The 24,202-nt window shown below is 40.8% G+C and overlaps 1 protein-coding gene across 2 annotated transcripts in view; it reads right to left on the bottom strand.

Moving 5' to 3' along the window:
- Rnf217 (ring finger protein 217) overlaps positions 1–24,202 on the bottom strand; it is a 104,194-nt gene that overhangs the window by 59,283 nt on the left and 20,709 nt on the right. The window lies entirely within an intron of this gene.

The following is a 24,202-nucleotide window of genomic DNA, read 5'->3' as shown; positions in this document are numbered from 1 at the left end:
GTTTCATGTTTATATAAAGATATCATTTTGGGTAACTAGCATAGCTCTAGAACAATAAAACCTTTGTGGCTATGGAACATACAGCTGACTCAATAAAAAAAATCAAAGAAAATATCAATTATTTCAAATATTTTTCAGTATTTTTCACAAATACTTTAAGAAAAATGTAGAAGTAGTAGTTTTTAGGAAATATTTAATATTCTATTCTATATTTAAAACTTACCCATGAAAAAGATGACTGTATAATGACATTTTACTTTCAGTACTGAACAGATACTTTCAATTTGAAGACTGCAATTTTCAAACATAATGCACATGAATAAATATTTTAAAAATGATTATACGTTCCAATAAAGTGAAAAGCAAATTAAACCAAAAAGCCTTATATACTTTAATACAACATCAGCAGATAAGCATGTTATAAAAATAAAATTAATCATATTCCCACAAGCTGTTTATTGTCATAGTACGCTATGGCACCAATGGAAAGCAGAAACAAATTCATAAGAATTTGGAACAGAACAAATTTCTGTGTAAAGCAACAAAACTCATGGTCTCTTAGAATATGTAGAATACTCTAGTTGTAAAGGCTTGAATCAAATGGCAGTAATTATGAAAATGGCTTAAATAGAATCCAATGGTATTATAAAAATTTCTGAACCATTAACCATAATGGCTACAGGCAGCATTAATATAACTGATATACAGCCCACTGCAGATATGATAGAGTACATTAAAATGTCATATTCACTGCAGTCAGCTCATATTTATCAGCAAATACTAATTTGCAGCGCAATGCTCCTACATTCTGCTCAGTGAAGTACTCAACTCAAAGCTTATCCTGGTTCAGCCAACCGAGACAGCTGTTTGGGAATACTTTGCATTGTATTCTATGTGCTGTATTTTAATATTTAGAAACAACTAAACTGCCTCAATTCATTTATCCCTTCATAACTTCTCACTACTTTCTTCTAAGTATGTTTTCTCTTTCAGATGACTAGATATGAAACCATTTCTGACTACCTCTTTCCTCTAAACTATTCAGTCAAATTCAATGCATACTCTTTAATGAGAAAGTGGATTGGGATATTCAAATGGTATTTGGCCAGCCTCGTGTTATAAGCTCTTAAATTCACACCAAGGTGCTTATGTCGGCAAAGAAAAAAGTCAAGAACTAAGAACCCAAAAGGAGACACCACCTAATTTACCCAAGAAAGTTGCCTTTTGGGCGTGGCGACTCACTTCTGTAATCCCAGAATTGGGGAGGCGGCTTAAAAGAGTAGATCATGTGAATTCAAGACTAGCCTAGGCAAGACTCTGTCCAAAAAAAAAAAAAAAAAAAAAAAAAAAACACCTTATTCAGAACCACTAATGAAAGTGTACACAGAGATGGAATAAGGAAGAGAAAAAAAAACAAACTACAATAAAAAGAAAAACTAAACTGAAACATCATGAAACAATGCATTGTGTTCCTACTAAATATCTTTACAGGACTGGAAAGATGGCTCAGTGATTAAAGAACTCTGCATTGCAGAAAACCTGAGTTTGGGTCCCAGAGCCTGTGACTCCAGCCCCACAGGATCTAAAACCATTTTTTTTTTTTTTTTTTTGCCTCTGCAGGCATGTATGTGTATGCGTATGCATATATGTATATGCTGTCACAGGGTCTCTGAGGATGAAGTGCCTTAGCCTCTTTTGGGTTAGTGGGCCTGTGGACAGTTGGCTAGAGTACATATATATACATTCATAAAAATAAAAACAAAGCTTGTTTTTAAATGTTATTTACTAAGACTCAAGGTGACTTTTTTTGGAATCAAATGTTTCTTTTCTCTTGAAATGGGACCAATGCCAATCAGGTAAATGACACATTTACAATCATGTTGCCCATCTTTGAACCAAGCAGAGAGACTTCTTAGTTTATTAGTGAAAATTACTGACAAGGCTAAAATAGTAAATCAAGAAATTTAAAATCCTGAAGTGAGAAGAATGAAGGCCCAGTGCACTGGCATTAGACCATGCAAGTCTGAAGACCACAGTTATGCCTCAGAAAGTAATGGCTTAACCTGTGCTAAATGTAGAAAGTAGATCACTCTGTATAGCAGTAGATTCCTTTAGCATTTGCTTTGTTATGTTTCCTTACATTTTAACCACACAACACACACACACACACACACACTTCCTCTACAATGCTGCTGTCTAGAGTGACTTAGCAGACCTGAAGAAGCTGGGCTAAGTAATGTGTCAATCTCACCCTTAAATGGCCTCCTGGCTCAGTTATGGCTTAATCTCGCCTCTTGTCTCTTTGGGCACACATGTGAACTGAATCCATCAAAGTAAATGCTGAGAGGGTAGAGCCTGGAGCCAGTTCCCAGTTGACTAGCCAGTTGTCCACAGGCCTACCAACCCTAAAGAAGCTAAAGCCCTTCACCCTCAGAGGCCCTGTGACATGACAGGTTCCTTTATCAAAGACTGAAGCAATGAAATGCTTAGTGGCCTTTCTGTGAATTTTGCCACAGTTTGAATAAGAAATAGTTTTTATTATCAAAGTCACATTAGGAGATAAAAGTGTCTGTGTAATTTTTTCTGATATCTTAAAAAGCAATTTCCATCACATGAATAAAAACTGGTAAACTCACAAATCCTCAGAGTCACATGAACTCTTCACTTTGGAGACAATTAGAATAACGCAGATGTAGCAGCATGTGGTTGCTGGGAATTGAACTCAGGCCCTCTGGAAAAACAGTCGGTGCTCTTAACCTCTGAGCCACCTTTCCAGGGCAGAATAATACAGATATGCAGATTATACTATCAGTATAAATTTGGATTTTTTTTTACATGTGTGTGTGTGTTTTGCACATATATATTTCTGTGCACTGAGTGCATTTAGTGTCCACAGAGGCCAGAAATGTCAACTGGAGTTACAGTCAGTTGTTTAAAAGCCATGGAGGTACTCTTCAAACCCAATTCCCACTCTTAGTTGCTAAGTCATATCTCCAGGTCAGGCAATTTCACTCTGTAGCTGAGGCTCATGGCTTGAACTCACTAGTTTTTTACTTAACCTGCAGAATGCTGTAATTACAAGTGTGTGCTATCACACATATTCACACCAGACAAAGAGGATGATCAACTGGAGTAGAAGTTTTTGTCAACTTATTCCAAGATAGAATCATCTGGGAAGAGGAAGAAACAAAGAATTCCACAATATTATCTGGTAGACCTACCTGTGGGGCATTTTTTCTTGACTAATGGTTGATGTGGGAAGGCCCAGCCCATAGTGGGTGGTGCCACATCTCAGCAAGTGGCACTAAGTTACCTCAGATAGCAGGCAGAGCGAGACATGGGGTGCAGGCCACTAGGCAGCATTTGTCCATGGTCCCTGCTTTAGTTCCTGCCTGCAGGTTCTTGCCCTGACTTTCCTTCACAAAAGTCTGTAAATTGTAAGTTGAAATAAACCCTTTCCTGTCCAAATTGCTCTGGTCATGGTGTTTGTCACAGCAACAGAAAGCAAACCAGACATCAACCAGAATAAAACTGAACATATTTAATAACTGCCTAAGTGCAGCAAGAAGATAAACAAAAGCACGACAAGTCATTACATCTGGCAGTCTACCTAGATGAAATCACTTCTGGTCCGATCAACAGAGCCTCTGCTAGCTGCTAACTCCAATCCCAGGGCTTTGAAGCAAATACATAGGAAGCAACTTAAATGCTGACTTCTCTCCAGAGCAGAGAGGATAAAGACAGTGCCTGGGGGGGAGGAGGGGCAGCAACTGGGTTGCTTCCTCTTCTCCTGTGGAAGCTAACCCTGCTGCTCGAAGATCTGCCTACCCTTAGGATCTGGTAAAGGGCGATGGAGATCTGCCTGCCACCATGCCCTTAAAGGGAGTGGAAGAGGCCTAGCAGGAAGCAACGGCTGCTGACTGAAACTGGTCAAAAATAACTGGGGCATCATGAGAATCTCAACCATTTCAAGGGTTCTAAAATGTTTGCACTCAGGTAAGGTCCACTGAAAACAGCACTGCGGGAGGCAGCTTGTGCAGAGTTTCCCAGTGTCTCACAGACGTAGAGTATGGCTTCTCAGCACTTCCTTTTCTGTGAGTTCAAAAGAAAGAGATCAGCACAAGTGCTTGTTCTACAAGTGAGAGGACCTGAGTTGAATCCTCAGAACTAAGGATGATATGCCTGCAACCCCAGTGCAGAAGACGCAGATATCTGGGCCTTCCTGGATAGTCAGCCTAGCCAATCAGTGAGCTCCATGCTCAGTGAAAGATCCTGTTTCAAAAAAATAAGGTAGAGAGTGACTGAAAAATATATCCTATACAGACATCTAGTTTCTACATATGCAATGATCATAAACATATGATCACATAAAATCTGTCTCTCTCCCCTCTGTCTGTCTCTGTCGCTCTCTCCCTGTTTGTCTCTCTCCCCTCTCTGTCTCTGTCTCTGTCTTTCTCTCTCTCTCTCTCTCTCTCTCTCTCTCTCTCTCTCTCTCTCTCTCACACACACACACACACACACACACACACACACACACAAGAGCAAAGGCTTTGGTATCCATATTTTTCAGGAGAACTACATACTAGCACAGAGTACAAGGGAAAAAGGAGGAAGAAAGGAAGAGGGAAAAGCCAGCCTTTAGCTAATATCATGTAATAAGAGTAACTGCTACTGTGCATCAAAGCACCATGCATCAAGATTCACTTTACTCTGTGGATAGAACTTCAGTGTAACTTTAATTTTTTAAATCCTATTTTTTAACACTTTTAATTCTTTAAGATTTATTTATTACTATATGTGTAAATACATTGTAGCTGTCTTCAGATACCAGAAGAGGGCGTCAGATCTCATTATGGATGGTTGTGAGCCACCATGTGGTGGCAGGAATTTGAACTCAGGACCTCTGGAATAGCAGGTCGGTGCTCTTGACCACTGAGCCATCTCTCCAGCCCTAAATCCTATTTTTAATGATGGTTCTTAAACACTTTAACCTTTCCTGTTGTAACCCACCACCCACCACAGGTAGTAGAAAACAAAGGATATGGGGAAGTGGACCTGTTTAGAAAGGTTCTATGGAGTAACTCCTGTTTGTATTGTTTTGAATTCAGTTCATAGGTTAGCAGGCAGTGGCAGCTTGATCCACTTGCAAACACTTCATGGATATACCAGCAGTCCAGTCCAGTTCAGTAGAGTTGGGTTAGCAACAGCAGTGACGTGACCTAGCAGAGACAGCCAGGCCTCAGCCTCAGCTAGATTCAGTAGGAGGGACCAACAGGAACACCAGAAGAAGTTCTCAGTAGCTGGGCAGTGGTGATGCACGCCTTTAATCCCAGCACTTGGGAGGCAGAGGCAGGCGGATTTCTGAGCTCAAGGCCAGCCAGAGTGAGTTCCGGGACAGCCAGGGCTATACAGAGAAACCTTGTCTCAAAAAACAAAACAAAACAAAATTCTCAGCTGCTGTGTCTCTCAGGGAAGTGATGATTAGTGGAGAGACCCTCAAGCATTGCACAGATAGCTGTACCAGCAAGTCAAGCTGTGTTTCCGTCACTCTGTGGAGTCCTATTTATGCCGTCCAAACATCATGTGTCCTACACACGCCTTGCCTCAGCATGTGTCTTGCCTCATCATGTGTCTTGTCTCACCATGTATATCCAATCAGCCCGAGTCCTTGGGAGTGAAACAAACTGCAGCACACCACCACCAGGTTTTTGGTGCATTTCTCTCTCTATGGCTTCCCGACAAATGCAGCTCAGCTATGCAATGTAAGGCAGACCAATACATGCGTGTTGTTAGCAAAGAATCCTCCATCACATGTCCTTTCACATGCTTGGCTTTAGCAGAACATCCTCTCTTCTGTGTCTGCTTCAGTGAAATGTTTGTTCATGAGTCTGCCTTAGCCTTTAACAACTGTGTCCACTTTAACGAAATGTTCTTTCACGTTTGCCCAAAAAAATACCATCCAAACTACTTTCCAAAGAACCCTTAAGTTTCTACTTTATTTGTAGCAAAAATTCATTCCCATAAATACTCCTCCCCATCCCCCTTTCTCTGCTTTCTCTCATTCATTTACTAACAGACAGCATCAACTAACAGAAAACTACCTCTACTTCTAGGAAAATGAAATGAAAAAAACACATTCTTCAAAGTTCCAGTTCTATGAAACAGCTGGATGAGATGTGTTTGCAGAAATTCAATAGCTACTATGGCATTAATAAATGTTCCTTCCCTCCTTGAAGGGAGAAATGAGACAGCGTCTCACTATTGTGACCCAAGAAGGCCTGGACCTATTATGTAGAAGTCTCAAATCTATGCTTCTTCCTGCCTCTCTCTCCCAAGATTACAGATATGTACCGCCAAGGTAGGTTATTTTATTTTACTTTTGTAGTACCTGGATCTTCAACTCCAAAAGCTCACAAATGCTAGGCAAACATTCTACCACTGTGCCACTGTGTCTTCCATATGATCTACCTTCATTCCTTTTGGGAATCTGTTTGTGAATGTGGATGAGAAGAACAAGAATTACACAACAGCCTGATGCTCCTACTCTGAACCTTCACCCAGGTCCTGGCATCAGATGCATAAATATGAATGTAGAAAAACATGGTACAAGGTCAAAGAACAGATCCTTTATATTCACAGCAATATTGCCACAGCTGCTCAGGGAAGTGTATTCTATCTAGTTCCCTGCCCTCTAAGAACTAATGATATAACTGAAAGCCCTGAGATATATATACAGGGCATCTCTCCAACCAACAATCAAATGGCAACACTCCATGCTAACATCTGGATGGAGAATAATGCTTGCCTATGCCTGGGTTTAGGACAAATAATTTGGAAAATTTGGTTCAATGCAGTAAATTGAAGAAGAAAGAAGAAGAAACATTGCTATAAGTCATGTGCATGCTACAGGGCCAAATAATATGAAGCAAAATATTTTTGCTACCCAATTAAGCAATTCACCTTGGAACTAATAAAACAAAATATCCAGGATCAGAAATGGGGAGGGGACGGAGACAGACACAACCTACAGCTAAAGATGTAGATAACAATTTTAAAATGAGGACAAGTTTATTGTGGCTCATGGTCTCAGAGGTTGTAATTCATGGTTGGTTGGCTCTACTGGTTTGGGCATGTAATATCACAATCTATATTACCAGAAGAATTGATTTCCAAAGCCCTATTTATCTCATTGCTAGCCAGGAAGCAAGGAGAAAGAAGGAGTTGTTCAGGGGCATATGTCTGATTTAACTAAATTCCACCAACTAGGCCAGTCTCTTAAAGGGCACATCACCTTCTAAGAGTCCCAGAGGAAGGAGATTAAGCCTGTAATATGCTGGCCTTTGGAGGATTCAAAATCTAAACTCTAATACCTTACAAAAGCAAAAGGCTTCTCTTCAGCTCTGGCTACACATAAAACATCATTCCAAGAGGTAGTGTATCTAAGCCCACAAGGTGCTCACGGGAGTGCATACTCAGTGCTGGGACCCCAAGAAGAACAAAGTCATGACCAGATCAGACTAAATAATACTCACTGTCTCTGTTAGTCTGGCTCTTTAGCCCAGAGAATAAGGGGAAAATAGAAATGTGAAAGTTCACACACAAACCTATGTATGCACTCACCAGAAACACAACACAACATCTGTACTTCAAGCATTGGAGACAAAAGAGATTTGAAAATATGAAGGGCTTACAGGTTTAAACAATGAGAGGAAAAGAAACTATTAGTCAAGAAAGAAACTTCATGGGCAAAAATTACAGTGAAATAAAACAAATCCTTGAAAAGGAGAATCATTGAAATAATTCAATTGATAAACTGATTTAAAGTCAAGCAGGAATTAAAAACACAGGAATTAAAAGCAAATCAGTAAGTTGAAATGCGGGCTTCAGAAAATCATCAAGAACTTTATATTAAGTCTTGACTCTAAATACATTAAATAAGCCAAATGTGGAAGCACAAGCCTTTAATCTCAGCACTCGAAGGCAGAGGCAGAAGGTTCTCTGAGATTGAGAACAGCCTATTCTACAAAGTGAGCTCCAGGACAGTCAGGGCTACACAGAGAAATCCTGTTTCAACCCCTCCTCTAGTTAAGGACTGTATGTACATGTGTGTGTGTCTGTGTGTGTGTGTGTGTGTGTGTGTCTGTGTGTGTCTGTGTGTGTCTGTGTGTCTGTGTGTCTGTGTCTGTGTGCCTGTGTGTAGGTCTGGGCTACACAGAGTAATCCTGTTTCAACCCCTCCTCTAGTTAAGGACTGTATGTACGTGTGTGTGTGTGTGTGTGTGTGTGTGTGTGTGTGTTTGTGTGTGTCTGTGTGTGTGTGTCTGTGTGTGTCTGTGTGTGTGTCTGTGTGTAGGTCTGTGTGTGTGTCTGTGTGTGTTACACGTGTGTGTATATAAACATATCTAATAGTTATATTTATTATACAAAAGTAAGCCTAAAATACTGACATGTGTACAGATATTCTTCTTGAGTCAATTTTAATGCTAAAATTCAAAACCAAAAACAATTGTAATGTCTACTGATACATATTATTGGGTTGTTCCAATTCATCTGGCAGAACAGTACACCTTAATTAAAATTAAGAACAAAGTTTGTGAAGAGCCCAGCCCACATAAATCTGCCTCTAATGTGGCTTTCCAGTTGACAGAAAGTTTATACTGTTGCCTGAAAAACAGACTATCTTTCTGCTTTCTCATCACTGTGAGCTCTTTTCACCTTGAACCCTTATGCGAGGCATGTCTGTCTTTAAACTGCAGCATCAACAAGTTCACATGGAGGCTTTCTACTCTCTGACGTCTCAATATGCTGATATCCCAGGGTTGAGCAGCATCAGATGCAGCACCCCTTTGTGGCCCAAGTATACCCCACATCAGAGACCAAGTTCACAGAATCCACCATTTTTTCTGCTGTTCTAATTCCTACACAAGGGCTTTAGAAAGTAGCTTTTTATTTCTGTATGGCACTGTTCACACAATCTAAATGAAGACTTTACATGGCTGGAGAGTAGGGAGGTCAGTTTTTTAAGAAACAGAAAGAATTGACATGAGTCATGGTCCCTAATATTTGTGCATATTTACCCATTCATAATTCCGTTTCTCCGTTCCCATAAGGCATCTCTAGTTTTAAAAGGCACAGACCTCCACAGAGCATATGAGAACCTTGCCTTCTTCCAGGGATGGCGCCATAAGGAAGAAGGCTTTGTTCTTACTGCCTTGCACTTGGCAGACATTTATTCTCCCATGGCTAGGACTTCTCTGCTCTGGTTATCTCTAGTCAGCTTCCACTCTTGTTAAGGATAAGATTCTTAGGGCAGGAAACCCAGCCTGGCTGGAGGCTGGCAGGTATCACTGGGGGGGTTGGGGGGGGGAGCAGGCTCCTAACCAGAGCTGAAAGGCGCAGGCACAGGAGGGGAGATGCTACTGTCCGATGGGGGACATTTCCGGCATAGCCACATGGCTCCATGTGCTGCAGGGACAGGGTCAGGAGCAGATTAGATGTCCTGTATCAAGGCATAAATGGTGTAATTGGCAGGCCTCCAGGTGTTGACTAACAATTTCTGACAAGATTCAGTTTTCAAAATCACATCGGAGAAAGGTAACCTTGACTACCGAATTTGGGGGGGAACAAAAGAAACTTATCACACCATATAAAGAAAAGATCAGAATCAAAAATCTAATTTAAAAACATGTATTGGAAGTAGATCCCCCCCCCCAGGGTTTGATATTGCTTGGCTATTGGACAATGAGATTGAGCATAAATGTTGATATCGACCACTTTGGATTTCTATCATGGGCTTTTCTTAAATTTCCTTAATCTAAATTTCTTTTCCAGAACCCATCCACCTCACCAGATGTTAAAGCCAAAGGACTCTACATAAGTAAAACTGCCCAGGTGCCAGCTGCAATTACAGGCACATGGAAGTACCCAGAATATGTCTGCCTTTCCTCTGATAAAGATATCTTTATGTTTTGACACTTATTTCTGTGTATGCATCTCTGTCTCTGTCTGTCTGTCTGTCTGTCTGTCTGTCTCTCTCTCTCTCTCTGTCTCTCTCTCTCTCTCTCTCTGTGTGTGTGTGTGTGTGTGTGTATGTGTGTGTTTACATGCACGGACATGTTTGTAACATAGTGGCGAGCACATGGTAGCTAGGACTACTTGTCCTACTGCCTCTGACTCACTCCTCCATAAGGTCCTGGAATTGAACTTTATGCAAAGTTCTTATACCTGCTAAGCAATCTTGCTGGCTTTGGTCTTTAAACACAATAATCATATATATTATGATGGTCTGAGCATACAGTGTATAGAGTGATTAAACCAAGCTAATTAACATATCCCACCACCTCATCTGCTTATATTTATCTGGTAGACTATTTTAGATGTAAGTGATTCTGAAATATCTGACGCATTCTCATCTTGGTGTGTGGTAAATCTCTCTTTACTCATTTATTTATTATCTAGCAGTTGTGTGTACGTGCAAGCATTAGCATGCCATGGCACCCACATAAAGCTCAGAGGACAACTTTCAGGAATCAGTTCTCTCATGCTGCTGTGTGGGCTCCAGGGATAAAACTGGGGTCATAAGCACATTGTTCAGTGCTAGGAAGTAGGTACCAGCTAAATCCCTCAGAGGTCAAGCAGGCTCCAGACCACTCAGCACCAGACCTGACACTGCCTGTTTCACTGGATGTCCCAATGGGGAGAGTCAAAGTGGAAGTAATAAATACTCTGGTAATCTCCCTTCTAACAGAAAATAATTCAATCCAGACTACCTATAGGAGTTTGGAGTCCATAAAAATGGTTGTAACTAAATCTCATTTCATACTGAGAATCTAAAAGTAGCTAAACTCTACACCCAGAGTGACCTTGGCATTTGCCCTCACCTCTCCCCACCTGGATGGAAACAGTAACTCTAGAGGCCTGACCTGCCCGCCTGCCCGCCCGCCTGCTGGGATAACTGATGGGGTCCCTCCTGCTTGCTTTTCACCAACCGTGCATTTTTTTCACTTATCATTGCTTCGAATCATATCAGTCAGCATACGAAAAGTCATTGTTTCCCTCTCTCAGCACAAAACATACAAACCCCACTCAGTGAGGCACTGAGTCTTCTATCACACACAGGAAAAGTCCTATCTGAATCAAAATTCAGTTTTTGATTCAGTTTAAAACAGAAAACAAAGCAGAGTATATAAATTTTGCACAAACAATAACTACTAACTTTAACACTTATGGCTCAGATTTCAACTACGAATCAGCAGGAATCTATCTAGTCAATTATTTCAATTTATTCCTACTGTCATATTTTAATTACTAGTTAATAAAACATATTGTATCACCCATGTTACATAAAATAATCGGTGTGGGACTCTTCAGTGGGCATTCACTGGATTCTTTATTCTAAAACTTTCAGATGCAATCCTACAAACATGAATGCCAAACTGACTTGAGACAGACTAAGATGCTCCATGGCAAGGTGGAACAGGGAAGAGAATGAACACTAAAAGATTGATGACAAAAACGTGGCAGCCTCATGTGGCAGTTCACATCTGCAGTCTCCACACGCAGGAGGCTGCAGTCAGCTGGGGCTCCACAGGGAGTAACAACAGCTAGCAGGCCCCTGGAGATTGAGTCCCGCTAAAAAATAAACAGAAAAGGTGGTGGCATAAGAAGGTAAGAAAACATATGTGCAACTGCAAAGTTGTAACAACTCTAGCCTCTTATAATACTTTTTCCTTCTTTTATTTCCTGTTGGGAAAAATCTTTTAAGTCAGCAGCTGGAGAGAATATTTAACTAATAAAGAAACCAAAGGACAACTTAAAAATTAATATTCTACAAAATATCAAATCAATAAGTAAGAGATGATCTCCTAATTGATTAGAAAGTTGAGACTGCCTGCCAAGGGCAACCAGTGGCAGTGCATGACTTTAATCCCAGCACTATGGGCAGAGACAGGCGAGTTCAAGGCCAGCCCAGTCTACAGAGCAAGTTCCAGGACAGCCCAGGCTACACAGATAAACCTAAACCTCGTCTCAAACCAAAAAAAAAAAAAAGTTTTAATTTTATGTCATGGAAAGATATTTCTTGTACATCATGCTGCTAATGAATACTTGTGTCTTGTAAATGAATGTATATAATAAAATGTAATAAAGAATGAAAGGGAGGTAAGCAGGCCACTCTTGCAGTCTAAGGACTTATGCCTATTCTAAAATCTTATATACAAATCTTTTTGTCAAAATAATTCACTCAGGACTGGACATTCCATTAATACAGAATACTGTTGGACTGTAATAACAGTTCAAGCTAGAACATGGATTTCTTCCTTAAGACACAAGCATGGAAATATTTGTATATCTTAAGTCGGTGTCATCAGAATTAGTGTCTATTTTTCCACTACGCCTTCAGATCTGAAAGACAAGATGCATCCCTAGAATATTTAATGATAAGACCTTACAAATGATATTTCCTAAGGGATTCTTGAAATGGATATTTTAAAATAAAGTACCAGTAATTTTTAACGTTTTCTTTACATCATTTTATATTCATATAAAAAAGATAATAAATAAGCCATACCTACCATTAGATATCTATAAAACCTCTGTATTTGTACACTAATAGATTATAATGTATCACACGTGTGCCAGTGTTTTTGAGAGAAGATTCTAAGATACATGGTAGGCCCAAAAGGTTTTGGCTTGGTTTTGCTTTTAAACCAGTTTTAATTCATTTTTAATTTTGTGTGTGTGCACAAGTGTGAGTATGTACGTGAGTGTATGTGAGCGTGTGTGTGTGTGTGTGTGTGTGTGTGTGTGTGTGTGTGTGTGTTAGTGCAAGGGACTATGGAGGTCAATATCCAATAGGGTATTGGATTCCTTGGAGATGTAGTTACAGGAAGTTGAGAGTGATCCGGTATAGGTGCTAGGAACCAAATTAGGTCTTCTGTAAGAGCGGAAAATACTCTTGACTACAAATCCATCTCTCCAACCCAGGTTTTAAAAACAAAACTTCTTTTCAGCGGACTATTCATGTCTTCATACTAATTAGCATATATCTTTAGTTTATAGAGTCTCACATACATTAAAACCATATTGGAAGGATACAATAATGGTATCAAGTGGCAGGATTCTGTGCTTCTAAATTATGAGCAACAAAAAGGAAGAGAAACCAGAACATAAACTGTATATTTTGAACAATGAAGCCCACCACTGAAACCAAGTTTTCTCAATGCTTAGAAGAGATAAGGCATGAGGGAACTGAGCCATCACATGACCAGTGGCTGCAATCAGCATCTGCACTGATTGTTTAAGTGGGTGCTGGGTAGGGAGAGAAACCACAATTGATCTACTCAGGGTAGTGACATAAAGTGTTACCAGTTTAATTTGAGATCTCCTGGGCTTTACATATTTGTTCCAGTTTTATAGCTGTTTAATTGTATAGGAGGCACAAGCGTGAACTCTGTGGAAAGCATTAGTGGGGGTTTTGTGTATTCTACAGTATTAATGCCAAGGTCTACACAATTCCCAGTTGTTACCTAACACTGCTTCAAACTTGTTCTCAAAACTGTCTTCATCTTTTCATTTCCTGCTCAAGTGGTCCTACAGGGATCAACCTTAGTTTCAAGATCAGGCAAATGTGGCCCTTGTCAATCACCTGGCCAGCACTGCAGGCTATGAACCTAACATAGGGTGAGATCATATTAAACATAAAAGTGATTTTGAGCTATGCTTTTAAGGCTTAAAAGAAAGATATCCATGACTCTTAGTTTTCTTTTAAATCTTAAAAAGAAATTATTTATGTGTATGTTTGTGGCCACATGAGTTTGTGTGAACTACATGTGTGTCTTTTGTATGGTACCCACAGAGGCCAGAGGGCATCAGACCCATTGTACCTGGAGTTACTGTTGGTGATGGGTTACCTGATGTAACCCTGTGGACCTGGACCCTGGACCAAACCTAGGTGCTCCACAAGAACAAAAGTACTTTTAGTCACCAAGCCATTTCATTCTTTAGCCCTTGTGTAAATATGAAAATTTTTCATATTTAAAGAGGTAGACAACAGACAACTATTACAGAAAACCACTACCAATCAAAGTGCAGCATTCTAAAGCCCAATCCCAACTGATACAACACAACTCCTGCACCTAGTAGGGCTTGGGGATCATTGAGAAAGACAGGGAGAAAGGACAGTCAGAGCCAGGGGAACAGGGAGTCTGCTGTGAGACCACGTCACCTGGGAATGACAAAAAGCTATACTCACAAAGTCTCACCAACATGGCTGCAGAAACATGAACTGAACAAGGACACCAATAGACATGCTTATGTGGATAGGGCAAGTTCATGGGGCCTCAACCCTAGAAAGACAAAGAACTACAGGCAACTAAAAATTGCTGGGATCTGGAAAAACAGTATTCCCTTGGGAAGAGCATACCAACTGGTCATCCAACACCAAATGGTCAGCGCTGAAAGCATATAACATCATAGTAAGCAAGCAACATCATAGTAACATTATATGGACTGAGTGAGCTGTATTTATGTATTCAGGAACACACATACACACACTAACTACTAATGAAAATAGAGTTCATGAATTCAAAAAAGAGCAAAGAGTGATGAATAGGAGGGTTTAAAGAAGGGAGAAAAGGGAAAGAGGAAATTATATAATTGTATTATAGCCTCAAAAATGTTTTATAAGAAGTGGGAGAAAAAGGGGAAGAGATACACTTAAAGGTGTTCACACAAGAGCAGGTGTCCAGTGTGTTTACTCAACAGCAGGCATTCCAGTATGTTCATACAGCAGCAGGCATCCCAGTGTGTCCACACAACAGCAGGTATCCAGTTTTCACATCAGTATGCATCCAGTGTGTTCATACAATAGCAGGCAACCCAGTGTGTTCACACAACAGCAGTCAACCCAGTGTGTTCACACAACAGCAGGTGTCCAGTGTATTCACAAAACAGCAGACAACTCAGTGTGTTCACACAACAGCAGACAACCCAGTGTGTTCACACAACAACAGGTGTCCAGTGTGTTCACACAACAGCAGATATCCAGTGTGTTCACACAACAGCAGATATCCAGTGAAACTGGATGCTTGGGTGGCAGCTGAGGAAGAATTGAATTCCTGCCAGATGCAAGTGCTAAGTTCCTTGGCCACCTGTGGTTAGCCACTGATGTCACAAGCAGGCTAAAAGTGGAATGATGTTCCCACAGGAGGAATTCTAAAATAAAATATCCCAAGACCAATTCCTGTCAGACCTCGACTATAAGACTTAGAACAAGAGCTGACAAGAGCCAGCAGGCTTTCCCTTGTCCTCATCATAAGACGGTTAAGTTTTTCATCATATATTTCTTAGATGATCAAAGCCACCTTGAGATACGAGACTTTGCCCTTAGTCAACTACAGGTTCTAGGGTATAAGTAAAGATAGATCTGTCCTGGTCTATATACCTTTTCTGAAATGCTCGAGTGAGAAGTGCTTCTTGTTTTAGTTTTTCTGAGTGTTAGAATAGTTGCATGGACTTTAAACAATCTAAAAATCTGAAATCTAAAATGTTCCAGAAGCCTTTTGAGCATCATATGTCAGTACTCAAAATGATTTTAATTTTGAAGCCCTTTCAGATTTCAGATTTGCTGATGCTTTCATATTGTGGTACTCAACCTATAGTTGGGGGATGAAGCAGCAAAGGGACCCTGGAGAGTTTAGTCAAAAAGAATCTTATCCAACTTACATGACAGGTAATACTTCTGACCAGAGCGAGAACAAGAGATTTCTTGTCCATTATAAATTCATAATTTTATAGTCTTTTTAAAATCTGTTGCAAAATGGTCACTTCAAATTTTACAAGGTTATGGGGAAAAGTAAAATCAATGTATAAGGAAAATGTCAGCATCCTGAGTTTACAGGAAAGGAGCAGGGTGAAGACCTAGGTGAACTTGAGTGTTTCCAAAGCATTTAAAAAGAAAAAACAGCTGACTCACCCTAGCTGCTTCTCTCCTTACCACACAGTAGTTTGTACTTCTAGTAGTGTGTAATGAGATAAAGGAGCTGAGGAGTTGGGCACACAGAAGCATACAGAAAACAGTACATGGAAAGGGAGCTAGAGGGCAAGCGTGGAAGCAGAGAGTGAAGCTGTAGGGATGAGGACTGAGAGCTGATGTTTACAGGATAGAAAAGGCAAGAACTAAACATGAGCCTTTGAGGATGCTGTGACAAACGGTCTAGAGGAAATGTTTTACTAAACTTTCCTTCTGGAAAGGGATGCTCATGTTTAGGAGAAGGATCCAGGCTAAAAGCAGAAGTTAGGTACGGGAGCCACACAGAGTGGCTGAAATAATGGAGTCAACGAAGTCAACAAGATTCTGCCAGGTGACAGGGAGTAAAGAAGCACTGCTGAGATAAATGAGCTGAGGAGAGAACATTAGGAAATTGCTAGTGATGGAATGAGATCAGGAAGGTAAGAGTTAAGGAGAATGTGGAGGAGACGGAGGGTAACAATCTAGAGAGCTGGAGCCATTCAGCAGACTGACCGGGTGACCTGGGGACTAAAGCCAGTCTTCTTCCCAGGTCCCAGCAATGTGATCATTTAGAGTAGTATTGTTATAGAAATAGGGGGAGGGGAAGGGGCGACAGGTGAGGGGATTTTTTTTGAGGGGGGGGAGGGACCAGGAAAGGGGACAACATTTGAAATGTAAATAAAGAATATATCTAATAAAAACTGCAGTAGCTGCACTCACTCAGGACACTTCTCTCTCAACGCTGCTGTCCTACCATCCTTGTGTCTGCTGCCACTGCTCACCGATGACGGCCTTTTTCCAGGGTTACTAGAGGAGACTGTTGAGTCATGGGCACATTAACTTTTAACTCAGAGGATGATTCTCCATGTCGCTAGTCACGTGGGGTATACAGTTAGGTAACTAGGAGAGCACTGGGATGGAAATGACACTCCAGAAGATCTTACTGGGACAGCACTGACTCGGCTGGGTGTTCAGAGTACAGACAGGAAGTCTGAAACATGAGGACATTATTACTTCCCCTACCACCAAACACAAAACAATCAACAGTAGGTTTTGTTCCCTGTGTTTCTCCAGAACCAGTTTTCTTTTTCTTTCTTTCTTTTTTTTTTTATTTTTTTAGTTTTTTGAGACAGGGTTTCTCTGTATAGCCCTGGCTGTCCTGGAACTCACTTTGTAGACCTGGCTGGCCTTGAACTCAGAAATCCACCTGCCTCTGCCTCCCAAGTGCTGGGATTAAAGGCGTGTGCCACCACTGCCTGGCTCAGAACCAGTTTTTGTGTCAGTTTAATGAGTAAGAAACATCATTACCTCCCCACCCACAAAAAATAGAAGATAAACTCTTCTGCTAGCTATAATTAAAAAAAAAAAAGCAGAATCTACAGTCATTCCCATTTGTGGAACAGAAACTACAAACAAGTCTTTCTGAGACTGTGTATTTCATAAATCTCGATGGTTGACACTAAAGCCACATCACAATTATATGAGCAACATGTGAATCTTTATATTCTACTTTTTGAGACTGGATTAGATTTTGCTGTGGGGTGGATAGTACTCTTAGCATTCCTGAAGTTCTGGGTAGAGGGAAGTCTAGCAGCAAGAAAACAAACAAAAGAGCATCACACACTAAAGTACAACAGAAAAGAAAAAAACACAGGCTGGGAGGAGATTTTCGAGGTACATTAAAACAACCAAGAATGTAATATTCTAGATGCCACTGATCTCTTAAGTCAAAAGGCAAATGGTTAAAGCCACAACAAAGTAACACAAAGGAAACATAAATAACATAATTTGCAAAAGCAAAAAGCAAGCTGAACTTCACCGTAAACCAGGATCTTTATGTATAAGCCAAGGTTCTTTTTCACATCCAGCATATTAACCAAATAAAAGACAATATGCAGAGTAATACAAACGTAAAGAAAGGGGTGGATGGGAGAACAGGGGGAGGGAAGGGGGCTTATGTGACTTTTGGGGAGTGGGGGGACCTGAAAAGGGGAAATCATTTGAAATGTAAATAAAAAATATATCAAATATTTTTTTTAAAAAAGATTCTTTAACCTAGGAGCCATAATGAAATCCTTGGAGAGATTGGAAGACTCTGCATCCCACTTTTGTTCAGCACTAGGATCCTGGCTTTACAAATGAAGCCGTAAGTAGCCAGGTCATCAAAGATTCTAATATTTCCTGACTATTTCAGAGATATCTCTTTCAGACAGTGAGATCTAAATCCACAAATCTGCCAGGAGTCACCCATGGAGCTATAAAACCCAGGGTCAAGTAGCAGGTGCACAGATCTTCAAGTACAACTCTATCCTAAAGAGATGAAAGTGTAATTGGAATGCAATGCTGCACACAGCATTAGTGGCCTTTTTAGGCAGTTAAAAAAATGCATGGCAGGCAGAATTTAGTATATTCAAGATATAAAACCAAGGTCTGAAACTATGTATTCATCTGCAGACATCCAGTTACTTTTCTTTCTTTCATTTTGGTATGTTGGGCATATAAGGACTATACCACCCTAGCTATTTTTAAATGTTTTAAAATTTACATAATGAGAAGGTGCACATAATATACATATAACACACACACACACACACACACACACACACACACACAGCTCATTTGTATTTTTTCCTCTAAGTTTATGTTTTAAAATTACATTCTTTTGTAGATTTTTGCCTCTCCCGCTTGGCTGTGTACTTTCCTTTATAAATTCTTCCTTGGCCCTCTACGAAGATGATTTATTTTCTAAAATGTACAATATTGTCAGGCAGTGGTGGCACGCGCCTTTAATCCCAGCACTTGGCAAGCGTATTTCTGAGTTGGAGGCTAGCCTTGTCTACAGAGTGAGTTCCAGGACAGCCAGAGCTACACAAAGAAACCCTGTCTCTAAATAAATAAATAAATAAATAAAATGTACAATATTATTTCTTTAAGTGACCACACCCCAGTGGCTGGGGGACAGAGGCACAAACGCCTTGCCATGGGCAAAGGCTCTGACCAATGGTCACCTCTGTAGAGAACCCATGCTTCTACTGAGCCAAGCTCTGGCCCTGGAGAGCCATGCCCCATGCTACTGTACCTCTCATTCTCTCAGGCCTGTGAAGCTCTTTTCTCAGCCCTTTCCTGTCCTGGCTCATCCTTGCTGCCACAACAGCCTCCTGACAGCCTCCCTGCTCTAGGCTACCTCAGCAGCCACACCCAACCCTAATGCAGCACCAGCTGCTCCTAAGCCAAGTGCTCTATGTGGGCCTCTGGCTGCCTAGCACAGAACTTTGGTCTACATTCTGACAAGTTCAGGATCACATTGCCGTTTTAGCCTCCCCAGGCCTCCCTCCTCCCAGACCCCATTTGTTCTCCTTGTAACAGCCTCCTGCCCGTACACTCACTCTTCCCTCTCTTGCTCTCTTCTTGCTTGCCCGCTCTCTCTCCATCTCTCTGCTACCTCTCCCTATGTTCTCCTCCCCACCCCAGATAGCCCTGGCCATGTTCAGTCTGATTCTTTCCTCTCTGCTATGGATATTTTACCTACAATCAGGATCTTAACCATACCAGGAAGTGCTTGTGTCCGACTTTCTTTACTGCACCCCTTCATAATTCCTATGTTAACCATGCCGGCAAGAGTTCCAGAGCATTCATACGAGAGAAACATTGCTTTACAGTTTGCATAAAACCAGTTTGGGAGCCCAGTGTCTTAGAACATGATCTGTGAGTCCTTGGGGAACCCAAGGGCCCAAGGTAGGACCTCCAGTATCACTGTATCCGAAGATACAGTCAAGCTCTGCACCTGTGCTGCCGAATACTGATGCCACTGCACACAATTGCATTTAAGGTGTCACTATCTGAAGAACCACATCTTTCACTTACTTAATCATGACTTAATTTTTAGATATAGAGCACCAAGCATCTATTAATATAGATGTAGGGATTATAATATAAAATCCCAGCAAGGCATGGTACTATAGGCCTGAAGTCTTGGCTACTTAAGAAGTTGACATGGGAGAACCAACTAAACTCGGGCTTTGGAGACTCATCTAAACCATAACCAAGTCTGTCTCAAAAAGGATAGATTTTGGAGTGTGGTGTTTGCTTAGCATTTGAGGCCCTGGATTTACTCCCCAGTGGTGCAGGGGAAACATTAAATTAAATAAAGTCCTAACCAACTTTAAAATCATACCACACACACACACACATGCATGTATATGTACACATGCATACACACAATAGTTCAAAGTGGAGTAAGAGATCAATTGTTTCAAATACTGTTGAGAAATCAAGTAATGTATGAAGAACAGAAGAAAATTGGCACCATGAATTAACTGAAGCGAAAGACCATGGTGACCCTCACAAGAATGTCACAGTGGAAGGATGATGTAGGATCAGAGGACAATGTAAGAAGATAGGGAGGAAAGGTGTCTTTAGAAAGAAGTGGAGAGCTGTGATAAAGGGAGCAGCCAGTGCCACCACAACCCCCACCCCTGCCTGGATCCTGTTCCTTAAAGGAGCTGCAAGAGCCAGTTTGTATGCAGATGGGAAAGATCTAGTACGAGGGAAAACTGACACAGGTCACAGTTCAGTAACCATTTGGCCAATCTGTATAGAGCATAAACCAAGAATGGTTTGTTTCTACCTTTCCATGTGGTTGGAAAATGAAAACAATCCCACAATGTGAAAATCATAGTTCACTCATATGTCCATGCTCACAAATAATAAAGCTTTGCTTGGAACAATACTCGTGCTGGAGAGCTATCATTGTCCCTGGCTGCTTCTGTGCAGCAAGAGCAGAGCTCAGCTGCAACAACACACACCATACAGAGCAGCCCTCTAAGTGCCGCTCAGGTCACTAGGAACTGGAGACACCCCATAACTCGACAGAGTTTTGAAGGACTTGCATAATCCTCTGGCAACTCTTTTCTTTTCAATGACTTTTTATATTTATATTCTGTGTGTATAGGTGAGCCATATGTGTACAGGTGCCCAGGAAGGGTGCTGGACCCCCTGAAGCTGAAGTTACAGGAGGTTATAATTGACAAGACATGAGAAATTAGAACTAAATTCCGGTCTTCTAGAAGAACATCAAGTGTTGTTTCTTAACAGTCATCCCTCCAGCGTCCTATTGTATCTATTATTGTTGTCATTGTTGCTGTTATTTTTTTTATATATCAGAAAAAAAAAAGATAGACATCAGGTTCACACTTTGAAGACAGGTGCAGTGAAGTGCAGATTAGACAGCAAAGCACTATTTATTCTGCACTGACACTATAGCTAAGAAAATACTAGGAAAGACTTCAGAGTCATGAGCACCCCACAGGACCAGTGGACTGACACAGCATGTGGCACTGTCTGTGTAAAAAGACAGTTCAAGAGTGAAATGCATAAAATCCCAATACAGAAGAACATGTCAACATTGACACAATTAACACTGATAACTTTGGACTCTCACCAAGCAAATTGTTTCCTGAAACAAAAATTTTTACAGCAGTTAATGAACATCATAAATTTTAAGTATCTTGTTGGTATAACTACTATCATTTTTAATTTTTTATCTAGAATAGGTGCAAATCTATTACACTTTTTCTCTAGTACTTAAAAGTAACTGCACAAAATTCTTGATTTATATCTTTTGACCTGGAAAACCTAAAGTATGTCCAGTCTTGTCCTTCACAGAAGGTAGGTGTTAGCCTACCCTTGATGTATGAAGAAGAGTGGATAAGTGTTAGAGAATTCCTTTGAATAAGTAACTGTGATGGTTGAATGAAGATAGCCCCCATAGGCTCAGAGAAAGTGGCATATTAGCAGGTATATAGCCTTGTTGGGAAGGACATGGTCTTCTTTGAGGACCTGTGTCATTGGGGTTGGACTTAAGATTTCAAATGTCCAAGCCAGGCCCAGTGTCACTCCCTCTTTCTGCTGTCTGAGTGTCTGAAGGTAGAACTCCTAGCTCCTTGTCCAGGTCTATGGTTGCCTGTGTGCCATGATGCTTCCCACCATGATGACAATGGACTAAACCTCTGAACTGTAAGTCAGTCCCAATTAAATGTTGTCCTTCATAAGAGTAGTTGTGGTCATGATGTATCTTCCCAGCAATAAAAACTCTAACCAAGACAGTGAACTGTTGGTATAGTGCTCTTGTGCCTTGTGTAAAGGTTGTATTAGTCATTCAAATGTTGATTTTTGTTCCAGTGGAGTGATGAAAATTGCCTGTGTTCTGTTATTGTTACTCTAATTGCTCAGCACCTGCATCATATTTTGTAAACATTCTTCTCCATCACCTCTGATTGGTTTAATAGAAAGGTGATGGCCTACTGTAGGACAGGAGAGAAAGAGCAGGCCATCTGGCCAGAGATAGGAACTATAAGAAGAACTAAGAAGTTCAAGGTTTTCCAGCCTGACACGGAGGAAGGAACAGGTGCTAGGCTCTGAAGGAGCAGCAGCAAGCCACGTGGCAGAACTTAAAGGAGTTAATTAAGTAATATACGCTAGTTGGGAACAAGCCTAGCTACAAGGCCTAAGCATGCATAAATATAAGTCTCTGTGTCGCTATTGGAAGCTGGCAGGTCGAGACAGTCTGGTGATACTAAACTCTTACACAAATAATTGGTAAAACACACATCTACTTTGAGGTTTTGGAGGAACTGCTTAAGAGTACTTGCTGTTCTTTCAGAGGAAACAGGGTTCAGATCTCTGCATCTATATGGCAGCTCACAACAAACTATAACTACAGTTCCAGAGAATCCAAAGCCCTCTTTTGGCCTCTGTGAGTACCATCACTCATGTGGTATACTTACTGCACACAAGCAAGGCACTAACTGACACACAAAAATAAATATTTCCTAAAAACAATTTGAAGAGTCTACTCTACAGAGATCAGCACATCTACCAGCATGGAGCTACATTATATAATAATCAAGATACATTAGCATGAAAAGTAAGGGGTCAAAGACAGACCCACAGAGAGGGAATCTCAACAGTAAGAGAGGACATTTCAAATCAATATGTGACACTATCAAAAGAGGAAGTCTGTTTGGCCAGCAGTTCTTACCCTCCCTCCATTATAAACCTGCAACTTTCTCAACACAGAGAGAAAGGCCAGCCTGGCACTAACTAAAACAAGAGAGATTACAGAAGAAGGCAAAGTGTTGGCATGAACAGTGATCTTTGGCTTTACAAAATAGTTAAAAGTTCAAGACCCCTGTCAACCCAAAAGAAAAAGGAGAGTAACAGAGTAATGGAATCTGATGGGGCAATGCTTCTGTATCTGATTTTACACGGATACTTCTGAGTGTTTAAAATGAACATAGAAAATACCAAAGACGTTGTCTAAGCCTGTTTAGGCTACTATAACAAAATATCCTACAGTTGTTAACGTATAAACGATGGGCACATCTCTTAAGGTTTTAGAGTTGAGGTATACAAAGAGCAAGGTGCCAGGAGACCGTATCCAGAGAGGTCCTGCTCTTCACAGGTTCATCTTCTCCATGGCCTCAAACACAAGGTACAAGTTTCATCCATGAAGTCTTATAACCATCTGAAGTCAGTCCATGAACTAATTGACTGAGTGTTTCAGGTAGTGTGGAAAATAGAAAATGTAGCTTAACTATGCTTTTTCTTTCCATGGTTTCAGGTACCTGGTGGCCACTTTAGATTGAACAACTGAGTGAAAATAAAAATAGATAATTAATGTTTTAAGTTGCATAGTTGTCCCGGGTGGGTCCTGGTGGCACATGAGAAATCATTTTGACCAGCACTTCTGTCCCATGTATGTACTTGCTTAGACATGTTTTATCCATCTTTGTTAGAGGACCAACAGTTGTTATACCTGTGCTTGTATTCCAATAACCTGCAAATACTAGTCTATGATACAATGTTAGTGTCACTCATTGCAACAGTTAGTTGTATCTGTCTACTTTAGAACACCTAAGAGTGTCTCTAAGGGACTGTGGAGATCAAATTGGCCTATGGGTCTGTCCAGAGGGGCTGTCTTGATTACTCGATGTGGGAAGACTCAGCCTGGATTTGGATCCTGAACTGCATGAGGGGAGAGCGAATGAGCTGAGCAGTGAGGATGCGTGCATGCTGCATTTGTTCCTGCTCTGGCCTGTGGATGGGACCAGCTTGACTTCTCTAAAGGACTGTAACCTACCCTAAAACAACCCTCCTTTGCCCCACATTGGTTTACGTTGATGTATTTTATCAC

Source organism: Apodemus sylvaticus, chromosome 23, assembly GCF_947179515.1.
Source record: "Apodemus sylvaticus chromosome 23, mApoSyl1.1, whole genome shotgun sequence".
In the NCBI taxonomy this organism is placed as follows: domain Eukaryota; kingdom Metazoa; phylum Chordata; class Mammalia; order Rodentia; family Muridae; genus Apodemus; species Apodemus sylvaticus.
This window is presented reverse-complemented; position numbering and strand designations above follow the sequence as displayed.